At 34.7% G+C, this 9818-nt stretch overlaps 1 protein-coding gene across 1 annotated transcript in view; it reads left to right on the top strand.

Moving 5' to 3' along the window:
* The window catches only part of LOC111086377, a gene marked incomplete at its 3' end in the record, with an annotated part of 167971 nt that overhangs the window by 109521 nt on the left and 48632 nt on the right, over positions 1-9818 (top strand). The window lies entirely within an intron of this gene.

Below are 9818 nucleotides of genomic sequence, written 5' to 3'. Positions count from 1 at the left end.
CGATGCCCCAAAGGATCAACGAACTTCACGAAGCGAAAGTAAGATCTACTAGATATTAATTAAATTATAAATATATCAATTCATGTGAATATGACTGAAAATTTTCATTTTTTCTGAAAAAGTGGTGTCTATTTACTTGTGACCACGCTGTGTACACCCAAAATTAAGATAAGAAATAATACAGCTAAATAATCCAGATAATCACAAACAAATTAAGTATACGGAAATCAATCCAGGAGCTCGAGTTGTTTCGAAAAGTAGACTTTTCGTCTTCTTCGGGGCCATCTGCAGCCCAGTGGTTAGCGTGCCGGACTGTGGACCCGAGGACCCTGCATTTTGGGGGCGTGAGGGCGTTATAATGTGACGGTCAAATCCCACTATTCATTGGTAAAGATAAGCCCCAGAGTTGGTGATGGGTTGTGTTGACTAGCTGTCTTCCCTTTAGTGTATAGTTTCAAAGTTATGGATGACTAGTGCAGAGAGACCTCGTGTAACTTTGCAGAAAATTCAACATGCAAACAAACAACCTTCTTCAGGAACAAAAAGAAAAAGAACAGACCACTTTTTGAAATCGCTGGATATTTTAGATTATAAAGGTACATAACCTTTTAACTATGTCTTTATTCTTTGTGCAGCCTACTGATAAGAATCGGCACAATATCCGGTTCGAAAGATCGAAACCATTCTCAAACATACTTGGTCGCCCTTTCAGTTGGTAAAGAGTAGCCAAGTTACACTTCCAGCTGAAAAATCTAGGAAATAATTATTTGATGTCTGTTCAAGTGCAATCGATAAGGCATAACATATTATATCAGGTGGTTGACGAGATACACTGTCAAGTAAATAAAAACATCCTGTATATAAATATGGCATGTGAAAAAAAATCAATGATATTTTTTGCCTAGCTCTTTTTAATAACAGTGATCTGACATCATCTTATCAATAACAGTGGCATGACTTTACCTTTCCATTAACAGTGACCTGATGTTATTCTATCAGTAACATCGCCCCGTAATATCTTGTCAATAACAGTGACCTAAACACCATCTTCTCAATAATAGATCTTACACTATCTTTTCAAACATGGTGATCTAATTTCGAATCAAAAGGGGAGTGGTTGGGTATGACAAGCATACTTATTTGCAGCGTTATCATTTCATTTCAATGTACTTTCAATTTTGGTGCAATAAATATAATAGTTTTCAAGGTAGTAACAAATAAAAGTAACAATAAATATTATGATCATTCTACATACGAATTATAACAACCTTGTGTTTTTACTTTATCGCAGTTTGTTATTAAGCACAAAGCTACACATTGGGCTATATGCGCTATGCCCACCAAGAGTTATGGAAACCCAGTTTTTAGCGTTATAAGCCATCAGACTTACAGCTTCGCCATTAGGAAGCACTCTACCATTAAACACACATGTTTTGCATACAGTTTTTGCAGTACAGTGACAAAATGGCAAAATTTTGAAGTTTAAATAATAAATTATTTTTAAGTAGCTCTTCGTGAGAGAAAACTGGGCAGATGCGTTATGTTTCTACTTTTCTCAAAGATGTTCACTCACAATGAAGTAACAAAAAATGAAATATCAACCTATAACCACCAGTAGAATAAAAATGTCAAATCATAACTACCATTATAAATAAAATACCGACCATAACCACCAATAATTAAGGACAAGGAAGAGTCCTGGCGAATGAAAAGGCTGTACAACAGAGACGGAAACATATAATACTTGGAGGAACTTCTTACCACCAGAAATGAGACAGAAGAATTGAAGAAGACACCACCAATAGCAGGTTCGGTATTGGATGTCAGTAGAGAGTAGGTCAAAAAAGCAATCATAAAAATGAAGATAGACAAGGCGGAAGATCCATCAAAGATTGTCATTGTGTGTGTCAAGGCACTAGGAGATAATGGATTTGAGTATGTGTGAACCCTGTTGAAGAACATTTGGAAGAAAGAATGGATGCCCACAGAATGGAGAGAGATAGCCTATTGATACCCATCTATAAGAAGAAAGGAGATGTTGTTGAGTGTGAAAACTGTAGAAGAATAAAACTGGTGAAGCATCTGCTGGAAAAGAAAGAAAAAGTACTGGAAATAAAATAAAAGAAGTCGTAGAATTCGAGGAAATACAGTTTGGGTTTTGGCCTGGGATAAGAATAATAGACGCAATCTTCATTCTGCGACAGTTGCAAGAACAATACCTTGAATGAAACAAGTTATACCATGCACTTGTAGATTTGGAGAAGGCGTATGACAGAGTGCCAAGAGAATTAATATACTGGTGCTTCCGAAAGATAGGAGTGCCCGAAAAGCTGATCAAACTAGAGAGAGCTACATATGAAGGAGCAGTAATAATAGTAAAGTCAGTATACGGAGAAGCGGATAAGTTTGAAGAACATTGGACTACACCAAGGGTCAGACATTAGCCTCCTGCTGTTCGTCATTGTCATCGATATCTTGAGTAAGGAGTGTCGTTAGGGTCCCCTGTGGGAACTTTCATTCGTTGATTACCTTGCCCTAACAGCTTAAAGTGAGAAGGAGTTACAAACACAAGTTAAAGTGTGGAGAAGAGTTTGGAAAGAAGAAGCTTGAAAGTGAATGCCAGAAAAACGGTAATCATGGTGATTGGAAAAGGCTGGAAGACGAAGGTTAACATCACAGATGTAAACGAGATGTAGAAGTGGTAGAAGACTTTAGGTACTTGGAAAGTACAATCCAAAGTGAAGGAGGAAGTGAGAAAGCTGTGATAAATAAAAATCAGACGGGATGGAGGAAATGGAATAAAGTAGCCACAGTTATCTGTGACAAAAGGTTACCAAGAGCACGGAAAGCCAAAGTTTATAAATCCGTGATTAAACCAGTGCTCTTCTACGTAGCCGAGATCTGGATTCTGAAGAAGGAAGAAGAGGGCAAGTGATTTGGTTACGTGAAAAAAAGAACAGGGAATAAGGAGAGCATTACAGCTGCCAGTAGCCGGTAAGAGAAGATAGGGAGGACCAATAAAGCGTTAGAGAGAGATGAATTAAAGAAGACATGAACGAGAAAGGAATTATAAGAGACCTGGCAATTAATAAAAATGACTGGAGGAAATCAAAACGTGTGATGGACGGTGACCCCTATTAAAGGAAAAAGCCGAAGAAGACGAAAGATTGCCAAACTCTTAAGAGAGTCGACCACTAAAAGAAACGATGGCATTGAAGGTTTGGAAAAAAAAATTAATTTCAAATGTAACAGTTATTCTTATTCCTCTAGAATTGTCTCAAAGTGGAAGACTTAAGCCCCTTCACCCTTATTTTATGCCCCTGTACACACCTATCTTGTAACCTGTTGCTAAATTATAAACAACAGTGACTCCGTTTCAAAACGAGTAGGAGGGGTAGGAAGATCCTTGAGGGAGGAGGAGATACCTGTCTATTTTGCTCCGCTATAAGTATAGGGTAATAATTTTTACTCGGAATTTTTAATGATGCTGTGGCAAAGTTTTTGAACATTCTTACTCATTGTGACATGCATTAACACACACTTTCTATCACCAGATCGTTATTACTATGAACTGTACAATAAATTTGGAATCTTCGTTTCTAACGTGAGAATAGATTAGAATAAACTTCATTTCCTGTATATATATGTGTGTAAATATATATATATATTTGTCGTGATTGTCCTCGTTGATAGAATAGGCGTAAAATTATAGTACACATTAAGTCTTCACAGGGCCCGGCATGGCCAGGTGGTTAAGGAGCTCGACTCGCAGTCTGCGGGTCGCAGGTTCGAATCCCCATCACACTAAACATGCTCGCTCTTTCAGCCGTGGGGGTGTTATAATGTGACGGTCAATCCCACTATTCGTTGGTAAAAGAGTAGCCCAAGAGTTGGCGGTGGGTGGTGATGACTAACTGCCTTACCTCTGGTCTTACACTGCTAAATTAGGGACGGCTAGCGCAGATAGCTCTCGTGTAGCTTTGCGCGAAATTCAAAAACAAACAAACAAACAAGTCTTCACAGCACGTCAGTTTCAGTGCCAAATGTGGCGTTACACTAATATGTTACACAATATGTAAATGCACGCAATGTCATGATTCTAACTCTGGGAAAATTAATTAACTAAACAACTGTATTAAAAACATTTTGGAATCATATTTTACTTTTAAGGCATATTAACTATTTATAAAGATTTTTTCGAAATGGAAAATTAACTTTTAAGTAATATAAATATATAAACTAAATGTTTGTAAGATAAACCATGTTAGTAAATTTGACAACTTTCTTATTAAATCGGTCGGGCGTGGTCTAGTGCTTATGATACAGGTCTCTTAATTCAAGGGTCTATGATTCACGTTCCGTTATCACAAAAAGTTCACTCTCCAATACCACCAATAGACAGAGCTAATAGCTATCGTGTCACCATTTATTCGCTATGCTAAAATATAGATGCATAACTTACAGATACTTGTGATTATTGGTTTCCTAAGTTGCTGTTTTATATTTATATAAATGAGTATTTATTATATGAGGGTTCTTGAAAATTACTTCATAAACTACAAACAGGTGCCACTAGGTGGACTAAGAAAAACGCAACAACTTATACATTGATTGAGAAATCTATTTACATCCTTTTAAAAAAAAGTTTAAGGAGTCTTGCCATTACTGCCAGTAATTTTGAGAAATGCAAAAGGAATTTTACCAGTTGCAACAGGAAAGATTAATTCAACTAAGTAAATGTCACGAGAGGGCACTAAAATGACATAATCTAACTATATAATTACATATGTTTATAATTTTCTTTTTATCTTGAAAACTAGCTGTGATAATATTAGGATTAGAACATGAATACAGTAAATAATATATAGATAATGTACTCGTTAAAAAGATAGTTTTCAGTTATCCATGACAGCTGCAAGAAAAACAGAATCGACAATTACAGGAAATATAGTTAAGTTAGACTTTTCTAAACATGTGCCAGTTACATAAATATTGTCATGTAACGAAGATAATTACTTCTTTCTGTGCCTCAAAAGTGTTTTAGGAATCCTCCCCAAAAATAATGTATGCTTTTCTGAGTGACGTGGACGAGAGTGTCAAGATTTGAGACCACTGTCTACAAAAAGAAAATACCACGAAGACGTTGTCTAATTTGATACATTTAAATATCTCTATGTCTCACGAGTTTTAAAAACCTTGTGTTTAAGACATTTTTCTTCTCTGATTTTTCTTTCTTATTTCCGACTGAAAAGTTAAAATTAACAGCTGATTCACATAGAAACCACTAGGTGGCGATATAATATTGCCATATTTTAGGTATATGCTTCAGTATACTTTAAAAATATTTCTTTATTGATTTAACTTTTTGAAAAAATTTTACACTTCCATCTAGTGGCAAAAGTGGTATGTAATCTAGAGTCGGAACATTGTTTAGGCTTTTCCCGTCGTGCCAAGTAAAAACACTCTCGAATGCAATTAGAAGTCATATTTGGACTATTATCGATGATATTACTCAAATGTCAAACTCAAAGTTAACCCTAATTAGGCGACTAACAATAACAGAGCCAGTGTGGTAGTTGAAACTGAAAGACCGAACTAAATTGCTATAATAACCACAAAAATAGCAATAATAATACCTAGAATATTTTGCTTAACACGCGCAATTTACGATAAGGATGTGATAAGAAGGATAAAATTTGGGCGATTGTCTAACCTACGTCATGCGTCATACGCATGGGCAGTATGTTAAAGTTAGAAATGGTAAGTACTTTTGTAAAAGTTTGAAATTATGAATTATTTCCAGATTTCACGACAAGAATATATTTTATTAAGTGAAACATAATTATAGCACAGCCATTTTATGGAAAAAGGGTGAAAAATGTAGCATTTATAAAGTTTACCGGGTCTATATTTCTTCATGATATTTCATGCCCCTCGCAAGAAGCGAATCATTAAAGTCCATTAGATCGAGGTGTAATCCTACTATTACTTCAGAGTTCCTTTTAATAAGTACGAAGAAAAATGTACGAAGCAATGTCCCGATTGATTCAATCTACCAGTAACGTGTAGAGGATATTAAAAGTGCAGGGGCTCATTGACAAAAAGGGGAATTTTTCAAGCATCCCAAGGCAAAACCTTTTTGTGTGTGTGTGAGAGAGAGAGGGGGAGGTGTTATGAGAGACTATGGGGACTGTGGGTTGCCTCTGGTACACATAGGGTAGAAAACTATGAGAGGCAAACATATCCTCTTTTGTTCCCATTCAGTTAGTCTTATAATCACTTTCAAACTCTAAAACTAAGAGATGAATCCTTGCATGTTAACACGTAATAGCATATAAAACTAAGAGATGAATCCTTGCATGTTAACACGTAATAGCATATTACATTTTTTTTTTTACTGTAAAGACCCGCAAGTACCTGTGTGTGTGTGTATCATTCATTTTAAAGCTGAAATACTTTTTCCTAACTGGAAGCAAACAGGGTATTGAATCAGGCGTGTCTATAGTAGTTGTGGAACATTTTTAAGGCTAAGGAAAAGAGCACTTTTGGAGCATAAGCGGAAGAAGGCGGGTGCTTGAGCCTACCCAACCACCCCCTCATTCAAGGCATTGCAATCTACTGAATTACTTCTCGTCTAAAAACGTATAAGAACATTTCAGTGCAACATTGCCAAGAAACGCAGTAGATTACGTTTCATTTTTTACACTAGATGGCAATACAGGAAACAAGTTATACATTCTCAAACCATTCGTTAGCTTCTTTGAATATGCTTTTAGATTGTAACAGTTTGAGAAAAAATAGTTTGCACTCGTGTTATATAAAGAAACTCGATTCATCTGTAACGAGAATTATTGCGAGACTTTAATAAGCAAATTACTGATGTAATTCACAAAATATGCCATTTTTCGTTGAAAAAGAAATGTAAAAGAAGTAAGTGATTAATCAGTAAAGAATATATATTTATACTAATTTTGTTTGTTGTCGCTCAGTTAGACAAAGATTTTCTGACAGTAAGGACTGCAAAAAAAGTAAGAAATAAACCATATTGAATTCCTTTAAAAATAATTTCCAAAACTAAGCATTTTAAAAGAGATAAATATTTTTAAGTTTCGCCGAGAGGTTTGTTATTAAGCACAAAGCTACACAATGGGCTATCTGTGCTCCGCCCACCACGGGTATCGAAACCCGGATTCTAGTGTTGTAAGTCCGCAGACATACCGCTGTGCCACTGGGGAGCCCGAGAGGTTTGTATAGTATGTTAATGATGAATAAACTGCTTAAAGTAAACATTCTTCAGGGCAGTACACAACGTTCTTTTTTATATAATTATGTTACCAATTATAAATACAGCAAAATGTTGCGATACGTTGTCACACGGCTATTAGTAGATATAAAAGAAATAAAATAATTCCAAGTTAACGTTTTTTTCTATGACACTTTTGTTCTGATAACTAATTTATTTTTTATAAAAATCATACTATTCCTGTATTAAATTTTAGATCTACATATAAACAATCTTAAAATGCACATTTTCATATACTTTAGATATTCTAATAGTAGTAACTTATTTAAATTAGACAAAATAAAGCATAACGTTGGAATTATTTTATTTTTGTTATATCTACTACATAGCAATGTGACAACGTCCTGTTGTGTTATGCTGTATTTATGATTGGCAACATAATTGAAAGGTATGATTTCGTCTTCACAAAACTGTATCCTATCCTTCTTATTTGTATAAAAAACTGTTCTCGTGACAAATGCATAAAATATAAAAAGATCCGTTACTAGTAAACCTTTAACGAACGCAATAAGTCCAATGTATGAAAAAGTAAATCAGAGGATATGCGGAATAAGACAGGTTATAACTGATTTTTTGAAATACTAGTTTTATTTATCATCCACTTGTTCTTTTACTTAACTTATTCAAAATGTTTTATGTTTTTTTTTGTTTTTTCTTCTTCTTATAAATACCCAGAATCCTCACCTACATTTGAGAATTATGCATTATAAATGTAGTGGAAGTATTAGACTATTATTGATAAACGTCAAAAGGTTACAAGAAAGAAATAACAACAAGAGATGTAACATTATATTTGCTGATATAAATTACTCTTCAAAAGTCTATGAACATGAACTTTACCGATTAATATTCAATTTGAACTTGTGTAAATACTCAAAGTTAAACATTCAAATTTCAATAAACAACTCTTTATTGTATACAATTCTAAAAATGAGACTGTTTCCAGTCTCAAAAAAATACAATAGAATACTAAATAACTTCCTGTACATGATAAAAGAAAACAAAAAACGATGAGACAGGAAACAGTCAACGTGTTTACTACATCATTTTCGGGAGTGCAATGTTGTGCAAGTATCAGACTTATTTATACCTTTACAAAAAATCACCATAACACAATTTACATATTAAATAATTTCACGACATCTGCTAACAACATTTCCATCAGGTTCATCATCCTTATTTATTATTTTAAATTCACTAACTCATATTTTATTACCTCAATAGATTCACGTATGTTCATACTAATGACATTTTCGGATTGTGCTAAAATAACAGTTCCAAAACGAATGAAAATGAAAGCTGTTTGTCTAGCCAGGACAATTGTGGCGTGTTTTTCTATAAAGCAAGTACAAATCTTAAGCCATTAAATACGATGGCAGATCAGATGAACGTAAAACCTGTCTCTAATCGGTTAGCGTATGAGAAAAGTACTTGTAGTAATAATCTTTAGTAAAAGGATTGAAAATTATGTATATAACTAAAGCCCCCCAGTGCCACAGCGGTATGTCTGTGGACTTACAACGCTAGAAACCGGGTTTCGATACCTGTGGTGGGCAGAGTACAGATAGCCCATTGTGTAGCTTTGTGCATAACCACAAACAAACAATATAACTAAAAGCAGTTTGTTTAATCTAATGATTTTATGTACAACATTACAAGAGACTTCCGACTTGTTTTTAAACGACAAATTTGTACTATATATCATGTTATGTCATATCTCTACCTTGTAGTATCTAAATGCGCCAGTTGATTTCCTCAAACTCTTATTTGAAGCTAAGTTTGTTTGAAACTTTTCTCCAGTCTGTTTCCTCTTAAGGTTGAGAAATATTCTTAAGAGAGTACTTTATTATTATTAATGGGAAGTCATAAAATAGTTTATGGTATACAAGGAAGGTAAAAGAGGCAACATATCGGATATTTAGAAAAGGCTGGAACTAATTCAAGGTTCCACTAAAGTAATGAAATGTTAGATTAGCACCAACACCGTCTGGTTTGGGGAATGTTACTTCAGTATTGGTTTGAATAGAGCCTAATAAACTGGTTTTATTTAATATCACATTTCAAGACCAGTTAATGGTAAGTTTCACTGAAGAAATGACGATTTCTCCTATTATAGCTATGCAATAAAACAACTGGGAACTTTGTTTGTGTTTGTTTTGTTGAGTTTCGCGCAAAAATACTCGAGAGTTCCCTACACTAGTCGTCCCTAATTTTTAAGTGATAGATTTGAGGGAAGCAGCTAGTTAACATCATCCAACTCTTGAGCTACTCTTTACCAACGAAGAGTGGGATTCAACCATCACATTACAACACCCTAAAGCTGAAAGAGAGAGCATGTTCGATGAAGGAATCCGAACCCGAGGCCCACAGATTGTGAGTCTAGTGGCAAGAATTTTGTTGTTTTTTTTTTTTGTATTTTAAGCTCTAAAAGCTGAAAATGCTTATATATCTCATAATTTTTGGCGATGGTTTGTTTGTTTGAAGTTAAGCACAAAGCTACACAATGGGCTATCTG

The sequence above is a fragment of the Limulus polyphemus genome, unplaced genomic scaffold (assembly GCF_000517525.1).
Source record: "Limulus polyphemus unplaced genomic scaffold, Limulus_polyphemus-2.1.2 Scaffold1054, whole genome shotgun sequence".
Taxonomy (NCBI): domain Eukaryota; kingdom Metazoa; phylum Arthropoda; class Merostomata; order Xiphosura; family Limulidae; genus Limulus; species Limulus polyphemus.
The sequence above is the reverse complement of the archived record's forward strand: the minus strand, read 5'-3'. Positions and strand labels throughout refer to the sequence as shown.